Source organism: Taeniopygia guttata, chromosome 3 (assembly GCF_048771995.1).
Source record: "Taeniopygia guttata chromosome 3, bTaeGut7.mat, whole genome shotgun sequence".
Classification (NCBI taxonomy): domain Eukaryota; kingdom Metazoa; phylum Chordata; class Aves; order Passeriformes; family Estrildidae; genus Taeniopygia; species Taeniopygia guttata.
In genome coordinates, this window is record NC_133027.1 from 17,801,878 (window position 1) to 17,818,551 (window position 16,674).

Sequence of the window (16,674 nt, forward strand, 5' to 3'; positions counted from 1 at the left end):
TCCCCATGGGAAAGAATCTATGTTATGAATATTTCTCAGACATCTCTCATGGTCCTGTCTAAGAGAGAAAGGAAGAAGAGATAAAACAGACAAAATATGAAAACTTTTGCAAAGATGAAACCAAGAGGGTAATTATTACACTAAAAATGCAGCAGAATGAACAGAAGGATAACTCTGGGACAACTTGCTGGTATGGCCATCTCCTTGATATCGGAGGTTATTAATTTATGGAAGTGTTTATAGGATCAGAATACAAAATATTTCTCAGATTTTGTCTACTTCTATTAAAATGTCAGCTCCAAAATGACAGGGTTTATTAAGTAATTTCTAATTGGTCTAATTTCTTTACATATGCAATACTGTCATCAATAAAAGCTACAAAAATATATAAAATACATAATGTCTTTGTCTGAATAGGTAGCTGAAAGTTGCATTTTAAAGCTTATCTGTCTTGTTTCCTTACCAGAAGGAAAGTTTCTGGTATATTGTTCTTTTCATTACTTATATAGCATTCCGTCACATATCGACTCAAATTAGAAAATTCATATGAAGTGTAACTCTATATAAAGTCGGAGAAAAGGAGACAGAAGACTGCAAAGGTTTTGTTAATTTGTGATGAAACTGAAAGTCTTCTCATAAAGCTGATACTAAACTATTTTGGGTTTTAGATATACTAAATTATATGTAATATAATATTATACTGATATTATGCAGTCAAAATGAAGGCGCCTTTCCCCATATTGTACTGTTATAGACATAAATAAAATTTATGTGCAATATTTTATTTAATCTCATAAAATTAATCCAACAGCAAAACTGCAAAATTTTGTGTGGCAATATAACTTTGTATTCATGGCTGATTTTTCCCCTTTACACAGATAAATAATGTGGGTTGATGCAGTGTCCTAACACAATAGGGGCTAATGAATAGAGCTTGCTGTGCTCAAGAGACTGCAGTTCAATTACTAGTGGTGCCAATCAAGTCAGAAATATTAACCATGGTAACAGCAGTTTTGAGTTACATGGAATGAGGCCGTGGCTTCTTGGGGAAGATCACCTCTTGGGAGGGAAGGGAATGTTCACAGTAAGAGCTGCAGAAGGTCAGAGATTGCTTCTTTACTGCAAGGCAGAGCAAGACAACTCATGTCACAGGAAGGTTTCTTCTGTTTTTGTACCTTTTCATTGCAAGTGCGTCTGAGAGTTCATAATATGTAAGTGTGACTAACCATGGGATCTGTGCATAACCAATAGAATTGGATTTCCTATGTATAAATGTATAGCAGTTAATCATATGAAAGATAAATGACAAATCAGATTAGGTCCTAAGCAGGAGTAAAATGTTGCTGAAGTCAGTGTAACTAGGCTGAATTACACCAATCAATTCTGTAGCCTTTTATGAGGATTTACTTAATATAGTGCATTTGTTCTGCTGGCTGGTGATCAGAGTGAGGATCCCTTAATGTGATACAATGGCAGTGTTATGTATTAGTAGCATGAACAGGAAGCAGCTGGCATCCTGCTCAGAAAAAAAAATCTCAATTTTTATTGCAGAGAACAATATTGAAAAACAGGGTGTGTGTGATGGGCCTAGTCCTTAAAAATTAGTCAGTTTGGATACTGGTCCCTTTGAATTGACTAGTCACTTCTGGACTAAATCTGGATTAGTTTCTTTTCACAGAAACCTTTTCTGCTCTTTGTCCTTTGGAATACAGAGAAAACCAATGAGAGCCCCAAAATGGCTTTTTTTTGCACCTGCCTGCTGACTCTCCATCTCTTTCAGCTGGTGAGTATGCTCAGTTGTGGAGTGCTTTTCAACTTTTCTTTTCCATGAAGAGATGGCACATCTCTTTGGTCAGCATCACTGAAGCATTTTCTATTCTTTGTCTTGAATACCATGAAAAAGACAGCTATTAAAGATGGTTACTGTGTTGTTGGAACTTAGTCTTTGTTAACTGAAACTTCTGCAAAAATTTAGGATGTGTTTCTTAAGAACTGAAGAGTAAGAGCAACCTATAAAAGAATTTGAATCTGACTGCAAAGTGGTGAAAATAGTGCATGCTTTCTACTTTTTCTGAAGATTTTGGAACATGCAATAATTATCATGATCTATCTGTGGGGTAAACAGGTGTTGTATGTGGACAGAGCAGCTGGATTACAGAGGTTTCTCCTGCTAGTTCAGGCATCTGAAAAGAAGTCATCCTTGTTCAGTTTCACCACTATAGGCCACTCTTTTAGTCAAACACTGCAATTTGGAGGGATGTTTCACCTCAGCTATCTTAAAACTTATCCCAGATTAAAAGGAAGAAATGTCTTCAGAAATGGATCTTAGGGACAATTTGTCAATGCATGTTTGGGCTCTAAAGCCATGTGACATGAAGTGGCTTGATGATTGTGTCTGACAAGGCAGGAAAGCTAGCAGCAAAAGAAGTGAGGGCAGGCAAGGCTTTGTAGTAACTGAGCCTGTTTTTGGCTGACAGGAGGTTGAATTTTAATTCCACTTTTAACCTACTGTCTATTTGACCTGAGACAGGGTCATTTTCCATTATTATCTCCTTTTTACCCCTCTTCTTCCTCCATGCTTAGTCTATTTAAGTATTGATCATTTATTAATTCAGTGTGGGAGACATTCCCTCTTTTCTCCTAGTGAAGACTGAATCCTGGTGTCTTACTAATAGTAGAAAATGTGAGCCATCTGGTTAAGCTGTCCTGGTAAAAATGCTCTTAAGTCATTACTGTTTCAATTGCATTAATGACTATCCGTGGAAGAGGATGAAAAGCCACTTTCATGTTTCTTAGAGCAATGCCCTGAGCTAACTGTGATTTACTCACTCGATTGATAAGTAACCAATAAATGTGAGACATCACCAGAAACAGATGATTGAGGAGGTTAGTGTTTAGACTGATTGGCAGTCTCTTCTTACGACATTTGCTTGAAAAAATGGAAGATTTTAACATAATATTCATGTCATGTTATGACTGGTTCAGAACAGTGCCTGAGGCTAAGGGGCTAAGGTAGTCTACAGGCTCAGTAGCCACTAGGCTATTGGGCTATTTTCTTGTCAACTCAAGGAATATTAAAATAACAGTAAAGAGTGTCTGAATAGTCTAAATGCTTAGTTCAATGTCTTTGGACATTCTCTTTGGAGAAAAGTGGTTTGGGTTAAAATTGTGTTTAGTGAAGGACAGAATGGAACCAGTCTCATGTGTCTGGGTAGGGCTGTAATAATTGGAATAGAGCAAGTAACCAGAGTGATAGTTAGCAACGTTATCAGCATCTAGCTCTCAAACCCTAATTACACTTATTCAGTGTGAATCCAGAATAATTTCAGGATTCCTGAAATTATACTTCTTGGCAAATGCTGTGTGTTATTTCACCTGATCTTGATTTGTCATATAATCAGCCCACAGCACCTATTGAGTTGCTCGTAATGGTTGGTTTAGTAGGCAATATGTGAAAATACAGGAAACAAAAATTTGGAAACTATGTACCCTAAATTGCATCCTTGGCTATTTTGGCTTCAGTGGAACATTCTGAATTTTCTTCTTCTCTAATGAATCTTTATCAAATAATCTCAGCCATTTTGGCAGTATTCTCCACAGTAAAAGTTGTTAATTAGCAAATTAAAAGGCACCATCTCAATTTTAATTTTTTTTTTTCAAAAAAAAAAAAAAAGCTGTTAAAATAACTGGTTTTTTGGACCCCTTCCCCCTCATCTAAGTGCAAGTGTATGAAAGGAAATCTGTTTAATCTTCACTCTTATACTTTCCTGATTCACCTGGCTGCTCTTGGGAACTTAGGGGAAAACAGTTCAGCATGGCAGATGAAAATTACGAAGTAAGTTTTATGCAATGTGTTGGGATGAATGAGACTCTACTCCTATTGTCCCTCACTATTGCCTCCCCTCAGCTCCTGTCTGCCATATGAAGAAATGTGCTAGCAAAGTATTTGTGCTGGAATATGGATTTAACAACAGTGTAACTGTCATTTCTGACCTTATAGTGAAAGTTAGTTGAATGATATTCAGGCCAGATCTACAATTAACAATATATCCTTTGTTATTAACAATATTGCACTCTCTATAACTGAGGAAAATATCTCATAACAAGCAAAAAATCCCAACAAGCCAACCAACAAAATAAAAATTGAGAGCCTTGAGTCTAGTAAGCCTCATAAATTGTTTTTCATGTATTTTATTTTTTCTTATTTAGAAAAGTTAGGACAATAGTTTGTCTTCAGAAAATGTTTGCTATCATAGTATAAACTACCCAGTTGTTTCCTTGCTGAAACCACAAGTCATGATGTGCAACATGATTTTGCTGGTCCTTTTAGACGATTGCAGGTTACAAGCTAACAATAGTGCACTTCCTTGTAAAAAGTAGTTTAGCTTCAATATGAGGTATATCAGTGCCTGGTGCCTGAATAGTCACTGGCAATAGTCCGACCAGAATTGCAGCAATGCTGTGCTTGGTTAAAATATGCAGGATGTTCCCATGTATGGAGCTAAGTTATTCTTTTAACAGGTAAAAGTGAATTCTGTGGTATAAACAAAAAACCCCATGAGCTTCACAGAGGTGATACACCATAAGCTAAGAGGCTGGTGAGCCTGGCCCTCAGCTGGCATTAAAAGTGAAAGAATTACTGTCTCAAATAAGCATACGGAGCTGAAGTAAGGCAGAGGCAGATTAGAAGAGTGTGGAAATAGGAATTGCCTTACTGCTTTGACAGTAATTTACCTGCACTGCAGCTATCTCATGAAAATGTCAGCACCTCATGTGAATGAGAATCCACGTCTCTAGAAAGGCAAAGCACAATGTCTACTTGAGGCAGGAGTGTGAAAAACAATGAACAGCCTATATCTTATCACATGAATTTCAGCTGAAAGACTTTCTGCTCCAGAAGGAGCTCCTTGTTTTAGAAGACATTATTTTCTCATGTCTCTCTCTGAGTGGTTGTGGAGCTGACATAAACTTTATGTCTAGTCTGCTGCAGAGAACGTGGGACACTGTAGCCCAGAGGAGGAAAGCTCTATAGTGGACAAAGAACAGCCAATGCATATCAGCAACTTAAAGAAGATACCAAATGATTCCATTACCAAAGTGATATATACATTAACACAAGTTTCAACACCATAGTCTTTCCTTTTTAATAGCTAAGAATGGAACAGAAGATAATTATCTAATTTGCTTCAGGGCAGTGAATTAGATAATGGAGAGTAAGCTAAGTGCAAAGAGTAAGTGCAATCAGACATCTGTGTGCACTAAGATTTTTCTGAAGCAGAATGTAACCTTGATAGCAAAGAGAAGATTCCTTAGTGCTATTATCCTGCTGAACACAAAGAGTTAGCCAGAATGTTATTTTGTTATGTTCTTGTCTAGCTGTTGATCTTTCCAAAGAGACAGAACCACAATCTAGGCCTTGAACAACTCAAAAAGAGTGGTTTGAAGAATTGTGGACGTGCATAAATACTAAACTGTTGTAAATGGCAGGGGAATGATTCCATTTTTAGTAAAGAAATGTGACTGCCTTTATTATTGTTTGTTTAAGAGTCCTGCAGTTTCTTCACAATTTGTACAGATGTGTTCAATTTCAGTCGTTTGCCCTGTCAGTTTTTCTGATACATGGTACATCATTTTCTTTAAGATGCCTAAGTGGTGGTGATTAGTGGTGTATGATGAATGAACAAGGAAACTTTACTTTAAAAGGAAGAATTCGCTATGTGTTCTATATGTGAAAGTAAAATGTAGACTCTCCATTGTAAATTATAAGTTGCTGTAGTTCCTGCTTCATGTTATGTTGAAACACCACAGCCCAAACAACACTGAACATGTGCTATGGCTGTAAGATGTTAAAGTAAAAGAGGAGAGCCATATATCAGAGTGTCAACATCCTTAACATCCACTCACTTAATCCCTAGCAGCCTCTGGTACAAGTTAGATTGCCCTTGAAATATGTGTGCAGTCTCTCTCTTTTAGCAGGATGTCCATGCAAGTATGAGCTTTTTGATGTAAAAACAGAAAACAAACTGTATTTTAAAAGCATTAGCACTCATGTTGGAAGGCTTCAGCTCATTTGGTTTACTGAATTTAAAATAGCTGTTGAAATGTTTAACTCTGCCATTCTTAGTGACTCTGCAAAGGATGAGTAAACTACAATGTGGTTTTCAAGTCCTTCAAGGTACAAGGACCTGGCTGTGAAGAGCAGCTAATCACTGACCTGCTCAGGCTGGTATATCAGGTTAGAGGGATTTTGGAATTAGCTTAGTCAATTCAGCAGAGCTGATAGGGATGCAACGGCTGCTAGATGCATGTGCTTAGCAATGCCTCATTTCCATTCTGAAAGGTCTCCTATGCTAACAAATACTATGACAACCACTATAGCTGACTTTGGTGGTGATGCAGTTGTAGGTTAACACTGAAATAGTTCTACATTGTGTCTATGGAACTGCAAGAGTAGCTTGTAGTATGGATAAACAAAGAGAGAAGCCAGGCTTTGACAAACTATACCCACTAATAGAAGGTGGATAAATTCCATGTAAAATTCTGAAGATCCATACTGGACTCCTATCCCTTTCCTTGTCTTGCTTCTCCTTGCTTTCATTTCCTTTCTATTCAGAAATGAAGCAATTTAACAAAGGATGGAATCACAAGATCTACAGTAACAAAATCAGAGCAAAAGATGCATCTCTATAGTAGTGGACTAAAGTTTCATTTATTCATGAAACAAGGTGGGCCCAAAATTTCAGAGGAGGTGACAAGAGGCTAATCTCCATCTCTTGCCTTTACCAGTATGTTGAAATAAATATAGAAGCATTCCAGGACATATAAACATACAGCTTGGTTCTCCCTAAATAGAGAAAAATCTAACATTGATGAAGTTATCAAGAAATTAAGCAATATGACCTACTATAGCCCATGTGACTACTTTCTCTGACTGAGATGCTTCCAGGATACAGATGATGAGGGAAAAATGTCACCAGTTCTAATAGATCAGTTGATTTGTATACACCAGTGACTCATGGTCAGTCAATGGAGACATGGAAGATAATCTGCAAATGAAATCTGGAAATGTATTAAGAATTTTTCTATTACCTTCAAGTAAATTATAAGAGTACAGGGTAGTTTTGATTAATTTGAAGTGTAGTAATGATCGACTGGTCCTAAATGTTTGGGAACCATCTGCTGAAAGGCAGTTTGTCCCAAAGAAATGCTGCTGACAGCATCTAGAAAGTGCCTGATAGTGAAAGAGTTTGTATTGGTTAGGGCTAAAAATCTCACGAATGACCAAGAAATTTAAAGCAGGGAGCATTCTATATCAGAGTCTGTGGGAGTAAAGAGAAATGGAGTTAAAAATATGGGCAAAGAGGACAAAACTCACTGTTTGAGGGACTGGATACTACTAATAATACTATGTCATCTCGGAAAAATTATGTCAGTTTTGGAATCCAGACAATTAGTCAGCTTTTCTGGCATTGTGAGATTATTTCAGTCACATTACTTTTTGCGAAGGAGCTAGATTTATGGTGTCAGCATCCATTTTCTTGGACAACTAGAAGAATACTCATATGTCACTTCATTTTCTCCTTTTCTTTCTCTGAAATGTCAACATGTCCCTAGATGAAGTGCTTAAGAGTGAGGCCACTGTGAGGCTGCACTGTGATAGTAGACAAATATGCGGAGTTACTGCCACAGAAGACCCATTATTACAGCTACTTGGGCTTCTCTTTTGAGAACAAAAACATCTGCCTGGAATATGCCTCCAGCTTTCTTGTTCTCTTTTTAAAAAAGATGCTAGAAATAGTGTTGGTGAGCAGTTCCTCCAACGACATTATTAATATGGGGTTTTTTTCTTCTTGTTACCATGAAGAAAGAGATTGTGTGCACCTTTCTTTAGCCTTTTAAAACTACTAGCTTTTCTAACACTGAGAAGAAAATACATTCGTCATTTGTGATAAGCCAAATTTAGGTTTAATATGAGTTACTCCTTGCAATTAGAGACAATATAAAGGTATGTAGAACTATGAAACTGCCATGCACATCACTGTAGTTTGGCTTCATGAAAAACTTGTTCTTCTTGCTAACCACTGAGTTATATTGACAGTGGAGCTGAGATACCTTGCAATCAGACATTATTTGATCAGGCAGTTCTTGTTGTACTGTACATAGATACAGAGTTTCCTTAAATACAATAAATAAAAGTAAAATCTTACACAAGGCAGCGCAGCTTAGTAATTTCTGTTTTGGAACTCACATCGCTGCAGTTATTTAGCTCAGCATTTCATCTCCAGCTGCAGCACAATTTTTGCCAAATATAGATAAATGAATTTAAAGTTATTGGCAACGACTAGTTCTGTATCCCTGTTTTGAGTTCATAGATTTCATAGGAGAGGCCTTCTTTTATTTTTGTAGCAAGCAATTGTTTTGAACTGTGAACTTCTTCACATTCCAGCACAACACACTGTTTTCAGTTCTACTTTATCAGGCAGATACTGGTAAACAGAGAGAATGAGCAGGTTCCCTGTTTGAGAAATATACCACATGAAATATGAAGGAGGAACAAACTAAGAAACTGAACCTCACTCAGCATATTTTAGGAGTTTAATGTAATTTTGATGTGGAATTTGCAGTCAGGGCCTTTCGGTGTGCAAATGAATCTCTACAGTCTAACTCTACAGTGTGCAAATGTCATTACTCTCTATGTTGTATGAGGTGACCTGGTAGTATGGTCTGCTGCAGACACCCACTGAAAACTACATAGAGATGACTCTCTGGTTTCTTAGACCTTCTGTAGAGTAAAACTTCTTTCATTTGAATTTAATAAATGAGACAATACAAATAAACGATAGAGACATGATATTGAACGTATTTTAAATCACTATAGCAACATTATTAAACAAACTCAAGACTTCAGAATTTAGACATATACTTTTGTTTCTTTAAAATTATTCAATTCTGTTTCCTTCTTGCTCTTGTGAAAACATATTGCCACTTTTACAGCCGTCTGGTGTTTATCTGTAAACAAGTAATGGGGTCAGGAAATGCTAGTGTTTCCCTCTGACCCACCTGGCTGCTTTCCTTTGATCTGTGATCCCTTTTGTTAAAAGGGAAATGAAATGTCCTACTATCCAGAAAGCAAACTCATGGAGCTTTTATTTTGAATGGATATGCACGACAAAACAGATCTCAAATACTGCTGTGAAATAGCACTTCCTTCTTTATGTCCAAACACTGGTCTGGAGTTTCTTTCCACAGAGTTTCTATACTAAAAGCACATGCAATTCTTTTGTCATATGCTACTTTTGTTGTGATAACTTCAGTTAGGACGATAGCTTCAGAAGCAGTAAATTCTAAAATTATATTGGGAAGATGCCTGAATTTCACCAGTGAGATTTCAAAGGAAAAACATATTTTCAAAATTAAGAGAGCAAGCATTATTAATTTTTTTTTGTCTGTGAAATTTGCCTGATTCATTCAGAGTGACTGGTTTCAGTTAAAGAATAGGCTTCTCCTTTTGTGATTTCTCACCAGCTTGACTTTTTCTTTTGAGTTTCACTTCACACATCCTATGTCACCCCGTTTTCCAAATGGTGTGAAGCTATAGGCTTTTAAATGGTAAAAAATACCCCAAATACAAAAATATCTGAGCTGTCTAACAAAATAATTTCTGCTGATAACACAGCAGCAAACAAAAATCAGATATTAGTATTTGCTTCCATAATATAGAAGAGAGCAAATATTTCATTAGCTAACGCAGAAAGATTAACAATAGATGTTATTGAATGATCCACTTTTCAGGTTGCACTGATTGAGATATTACTTTAGACGAGTTCAGCTAAAAACATCTCCTATCTCTTTTGAAATTGATGTGGTCTCACAATATATACCTTCTTACCATGCTATTAATATATTATTTTATACAGAACTTTTAAACTGAAAATTCTGAAGCATATTACAAGTAAAGTGGATTAGAAATGATAGGCATTTTCATATAAGAAATGTTGATGAAAACAGTATTTTTCACTTTTAAAAATATCTTACTAAAAACAAAATTTCCTTTAAAGACATATTTTTCCATAAATGCTATTTTATGGAAAAAAAGGGCACTGTTTCCCATTGAGGAAAAGAAAAAAATATTTCTCCTTTAATAGATGTACATAACACAGCAGTAAATTTCCAATACAAAATTCAGGATTATTTTAATTAGGAGCACTGTTTAAGCCTCATGTTCTCTCTGTAATATGTGAATAATATGTATTTTACAAAGGAGTGGATAGAGATATTACTGGTTCTCCAGGCTTATAAAGTGAATTGTGCAGTCAAAACAGAACAGCATGTTTTACATCCCTATCTCCTGTTCACAGTACTAAAACAGCTGAAAATTGGAATTTTTCAATATGGGGAGAAACTGGAGCTTTTCCCAGTATGATTCTCCTTTCTAATGAGAGCAACAAGTAATAGCAAATAATAGTTTTGATGTTCCAGCCAATTTCTCTAGGATTATTATTTCTGTTACTAGTATTGCTGAAACTTCTCACCTTTGAACTCAAAAAGCTTTTTTTTTTTTCCTGAACATTTTACATGGAGTATAACTCCAGCTAATGCAGCTGTCTCTAATTTATACCAATAGATGAGGTAGATAGGGATCAGGCCCTGCACTAAAGAGGAGATATTTCTTAGGGCTGGATGTGTATCTCTGGTTCCTAATGTCTCTTAGGTTGAACTTCAAGGCTCCTGATAACAGTACATTCTCATGGCTACTCATACATATCACTGCCCATGTGATCCAGAATATATTTTGTAATATTTGAGTCTTTCTGGTTCTATTGAGGAGGGCATCAATCAATGCTGTCTGTGTCTCTGCCAAAACCCACGTATGGCCGGACCCAGCTTGGTGTCTTATGGTCAGAAGGCAAATTTTCACAGTCAAATGTGACCATTTCTTATCCTGGTTATTTCCCTCATAATTAATCAACCTGACTAGAAGGCTGATCTGGTCTCATCTGCTGCATAGCTGGGAAGCAGAGAGCAAAACCAGAGCCTTTTTGATATGGAGGCTGCATTCCTTCAGTATGTCCCTCCTGAAGAGCGGTTTACACAGGGTCTCTTGTTTGAGCATATAGGGCTCACCTCCCCCTTTGAGTGACATAACAGCAGCATGATGTGAAAATAAAGTGAAAAACTCTCAGGAACATTCCTCTTCAAAGCACACGTGCTCATACAAATGCACAGAAACGAGCTCGTTTGCACACTGAGGCAAACGCAGGCATCTGCACACGCACAGACTCACACCCTGTCACATTTGGCTCAATAGCCAGCGTGGTTAAATAATGTCAATAGCAGAAAGTCTTACAGTGCTGACACTTCCTCTGGCTGTAAAATATTTACTGTTCCTTTAAAACTGTGAATAAAAAAAGGTCAGTCTGTATACTGAACAAGGAGTAAAAAAAAAAAAAAAATTCTTTTTTTTTATTAGAAAACACTTGAAACTTATCATGTGCAGCAGATGGGAGTAGAAAATGCAGCTTGAAGACAGTTATATAAATATATCCTTGATGTCTGTTTTGCTTTTCAATTTGCAGTGAAAAGTACAAAGGTAGAGTAGAGCGCCAGTCAGGGCTGCACTGTGTCTCTTGATATCCATTCCAGATGTTGGCTAGACTTTGTGGAGCCAGGCTTATGGCACTGAGGCTGGAGCTAGTTGTCTTTTCCTCCAGGTGTGACGCTTCATGCTGATCCCCCCACATGCTAGCCTGTCTTATCCAAACAGTCTAAGCTCTGTGACAGGCATCTACCACCTTTTTGACCAAAATTCACCTCCCTTCCCCCCCCACCAGCCTCAATGCTTTCCACCCACCCCAACTTCTTTCAGCTTGATGGGCTCTGCAGACAAGCCCACTTGTCCCTGCCTATCATTCTGTCACTTCAAAAGCAAGTCCCCCTAAAAAAATGAGGTCTGACGTGGTTCTCAAATAATGCTAGTCAGTTAGTAGCTGCTTTGAATATTCCTCTTTGTGTTTTGAGAATGTCTGGAGGTACTATTTGACACTGAGTATGTCTGCCAAGCCTCTAATGGTAGTTCTCTGTTTGTGCATGCTTGTAAAGGATTTTACACTGTAATATTTTAACTCCCTGATTAAACATTGCTAAGCACAGAAGTATATCATAAATCTTGCAGGCGCCAACTCCATTTATCTGAATGTTAGTTACTGTCTATGGTGGGTAAACAAATTACAGCACAGTTTATTACAATATATGGGGCCACGATGTAGCTCTATTAATATCTTGTACCCCCTGGAAATATATCGTTGGCTCACAGTCTGATTTTTTTCTCCCAAACAATTAAAAACAAATTCTGAATGGAGGGTGGGAGGGTGTGTGAGAGGGAGGGGGAAGCATCAGGCACTTCCAAGGGGAAACTTGCTGGGAATAACAATAATGAGCTGCAATATCAAATTACTACTATCCTGGGTTTGAGGTCAGTACATATTGAGTTCGTTGTAAGATATTGAAGTAGAAACTTTTCTAGTTTGGAACACATTAATACTGCAAAAGCTGCCAGAAAAATATCTAGAAAACATTTGACTTGGAGAGGACAGAAACAAAGAAGAATGTTAATAAGCAAGAGCATTGGAGTATTTTCCTTTCCCAGCTGCATGCAGCACATTTGCAGAGATCATTCTCATTACTGCAAGCATGTTTGAGGTGCATGGAACCTCCACTTGTAGACAGGAGATCAGTACTGGAGAGGTTGGGATATTTCCATATCCATGTACAAAAATAGTTGCTTCTAATTTTTTATCAGTTTTCTTACCCCACACAAATAATCCCAGTTATATGAACATGTAGCAATCAATGGAAGCTCTGTCTTTTCAAAGTGCAGAATAAATGACTGAATAAAGTAGGAATTCTATTGGGAGGCTTCTGGAGGAACAAGTTTAATGCCATTTAAAATGGTTTGTGATGTTCCAATATAGAAGTAGGACCAAAGAAAGAAGTGCTATAAGTTTTAAGAAAATTCATAGCAACTACTAAAAATAATTTCACTACTAAAAGAAATAGAATCAAGATAAAAATAGAATGTGTAAATCCCTGTTTACTTTTGATATTATAAAAGCATCACTGCTACTTATCCTCAAGCATGATGTTGTAGCTAACAGGCTGACTATTAATGGAGCTATCAGGCTGGAGATTACTTGCAGTGGTGTAGTCATGATGGCAAAATAAAATAAAGGGATTCTTCTTCCCTAATTCTGCACTGATGCTTGCAGGGGCCTGCAATTTCTGATACAAGCTGACAACCCTGACACCATGTTCAGTGGGAGCAGGAACTGCTAGCTGCTATCCCCCTTTCAGGAAACCACAGAACACCAATGTTTTATAGGCTGGAAAAGAGTTCATTACTTACAGGGGGAGGGCAGGATAATGTTCTGATGTTCTTAGCTGGGCTCCAGTGGCCAACAACACAAACACCATCCTTCATAAAAGCAACTGAAGTTTGGTAAAAATAGAAATCCAAATATTTTTAAAGTTTTTGCAGATTGTCAATACTGTAAATCATCATATAACATTGTATAGCAAATGATGAAAATATGTCTGTAACAAATAAAATTAACACCACAAACTTTCACTTAAGGAATTTGTCTTCACATTGGAAAAGAAGTAAGTCAAGAAGTAAGAATTGCTAGCCTTTTCCTACTAAAAGCAGTACATTTAGGTCAGGGCTGAACTCAATTATGAGATTCTTAAAGAAATGCAAGTGCTATGTTTATGTCAGTTTGTAAAGATCTTGTTTATATACATACTCATTGCTTGATTCAACAATGTGTTCAGCATTCTGGCCTGATCCACCAAAGCGTTTAATCACATGTGCAGGCATGTAGGCCATTTCTCTCACATCAGTTAAAATATTTACATGCTTAACATTAAGTACATTGAAGGGCCAAGCCTGCAATGGGATTCCTTTTTTTTAAAGAAAGCCATGCAACGAAAGCAGTGCAGTTTGCAAAGGTACTGTCATGACATGTACCACTTCACCACAGCAAAGGGAGGCTGAAGGTGCTGAGCCCCACCTGCCCATACTCTAATTGACTCCATCCAAGTAAGGAGCTCCAAGGATCTTTCACAATGGGTGTAGGACACAAGTCTTGATCATAGAAGTGGAAAGTTCAAGTAAAGTATGTCCTGACTTTTAAAAGATTAGGAACATTTTAAGAATAAAATTTGATTCTGCACCCTGAAATATTTTGGGTTATCAAACTAAGATTTTGGAAAGTGTTCTGATCCTGGAAGGACTCACCCTATACAATTCTGTGAAGTAGAGGAGTGTTTGTCAGAGAGATGCCAAATAAACTAAAGTGTAATTTCCTCTGGTTGAGCATTTGCACTTCAACTGGAACTGATTAAGAATGTTGAATCCAATAACTGGAAAAAAATGAACACAGGCTTGCAGAAACTTTTTTGAAAACTCAGTTGCTTCTGAGGGGACTCTCTGGAGACATCAGAAGATATTTTGGCAAAATCTGAGAGGTGGGAGAGTGGGATAAGAAAGATAGGAGGAGTAATGAACCTTTTAAAGCTTACAAGGGAGAACAACAGAACAGGACAGTTAAGTGCAGGAAAAGGCTTGAAGTGGCAGAGCAAGAGCACAGTGTATGCACAGGCTTCTCCCTGGAAAAATAATTGGATGAACCAGAAAGCAGGCTAGCTGCCATGTTGGCATCCTCAAGAAGCTTCCTATTGCAGGCTATGAAGAGACACTGAAGGGCTTAAAGGTCCTGGAGAGAGGAAGGAAAATGTCATGGTGAATACTAAGGTGACCAAGGAAAGATAATCAAGGTCTTCAGACTGTCTTAAAATAGGAGCTTAAAAGAAGCTAGAGGAACCAAGCCGGAAGAGCTGATACTTGGGATAGTGTTTTGATGTACATGCTGGGGCATCTAGGGATGCAGACCAAGAAAATGGCTTTGCTCTGAAACTGCCACGGCTGTCAGGTAAAGGAAATTAAAAGCTCTCGTAAGGATGGCTTCATCCTATGCTACCTGATCAACAAAATTTTGGAGGAAATAAAGCAAATGGCAGTCCTGTTGGACTGATCAGTTCTAACATAGATAATTTTGACTCCATTTTCAAAGATGTAAAAGAGACTTTTAAGACTCTGATCCATCTTGTGAACCTAAAGTCTGGGTGTCGTTTATGGTATAGAAATCTGATCTCTTGATTTCATGTTTACAGACACAATGGCAAGAGACAAATCTATCAAACACCCAAAGATGTTTGAATGACTTTGTGAACAATTGATGATTCTGCTATTCTTTTCACAGCATTGAATGGTATAATCATGGACTGGTGAGATTTATGAAGATTATCAAAAGGGACTGTAATGTTTATTGGTACTATAATATTAAACTCTGATCTGGCTATATACTGGATTTTTGTGAGTATTCACCAATCATGTTAACTGGCAAAAATATTTTAATGCATATTGTGTAAATATAATTCCAAATGTCATTGTCAAATTACAACTGTTTGTATTTGTAATGAAAACACTATTGCTTTAATTAAATCAGGGAACAAACCCTGGTAATATAGAATCTCATGTTTAAGCCTAATTTATATCACTTTTGAGATTTCAAATGCCATGAGATTTTTTGGCATCTCTCACAACAAAATCACATTGGAGGTAGTCTATATCTAACTCAAATCTATGTTGTTTTTTGCTTAGTCAGCAAAGGGATTTTGGATCAAGCTTTTGAGCATATGCAGAATTTGAAAGTTACATTCATTAATCTTTTCTTTGCTACTTTCCCAGAGGTTTTCTGCAGCAGTGTAGAGTTTTAGGATGGGAAGAATCAAATGAAGTAATAGGCAAAAGTTACTTCAAGTGTAGTGGCCTGCATGGTAGAAAGCATGGAAATGTTCATGAGAGAAGGAAATGAAATGAGCCCATGGTCTGAACCACAGATGTAGTGACCAGTTAAAATCCTGAGCAGAAAATCAATCAAGCAGTGTTAACCACAAAGTTAGAACATCTGGCTTATGAAGTCACTTATCTACATGGCACTAGAAGCTGGAATGATGTAATAGGCAAAATATCATATTGTTTTCCTAGCACTTGTACTTTCTTTAACCATCTACTTTTCACTTAGTCTTTAAAGAAACTCCTAGATGGACCTTGGGTTTGATTTCTGTGCTGTTCTTGAGGACTGCCCTGTCACACACATCTCTTCACAGCATTTGCTGACAAACATATTTGTGGACAATCACCTGCAGTTCATGGAACTCGTCATCATCTTAAAAAAAAAAAAAAGTTGAAGAATAATTTACATAGATTAATTAATGACTGGGGATGCTTCCTTTATTTGAGAATTCATTCAGTGTCTTTGTGGTGAATTTTCTACAGATTAATTTATTTTATGACTTTTTTTGGTGGAGCTCCACCTGTATTTCCCAGTGGTTGTGGTCTTAAATGTTTGTCATCTTAAATCGACATACTTTTGTTGTGGTTTTCTTTTTTTGGTTTTTTTTTTTTTTTTTCATTTTATTTTTCTTCAGGATTTTAAATTCTATGCCACCTAAGCTCTGCTCGTGCTCAGTGTTAAAAGATAACATGTTGACTTTATGATACAGATCTTCCATAGTTTCTCTAAGTTTCCAGAGGAGAACTGTGTGTTTCTGTAT

General features: G+C 37.1%; 1 protein-coding gene across 1 annotated transcript in view; it reads left to right on the forward strand.

Annotated features, from left to right (window-relative positions):
- The window catches only part of LOC115494734 (uncharacterized), a 405,288-nt gene that overhangs the window by 283,953 nt on the left and 104,661 nt on the right, over positions 1–16,674 (forward strand). Inside the window, exon 12 of the mRNA XM_072926020.1 lies at positions 1,679–1,783. The gene's annotated coding sequence lies outside the window, so the exon portion shown is untranslated. The remainder of the gene's footprint in view (positions 1–1,678; positions 1,784–16,674) is intronic.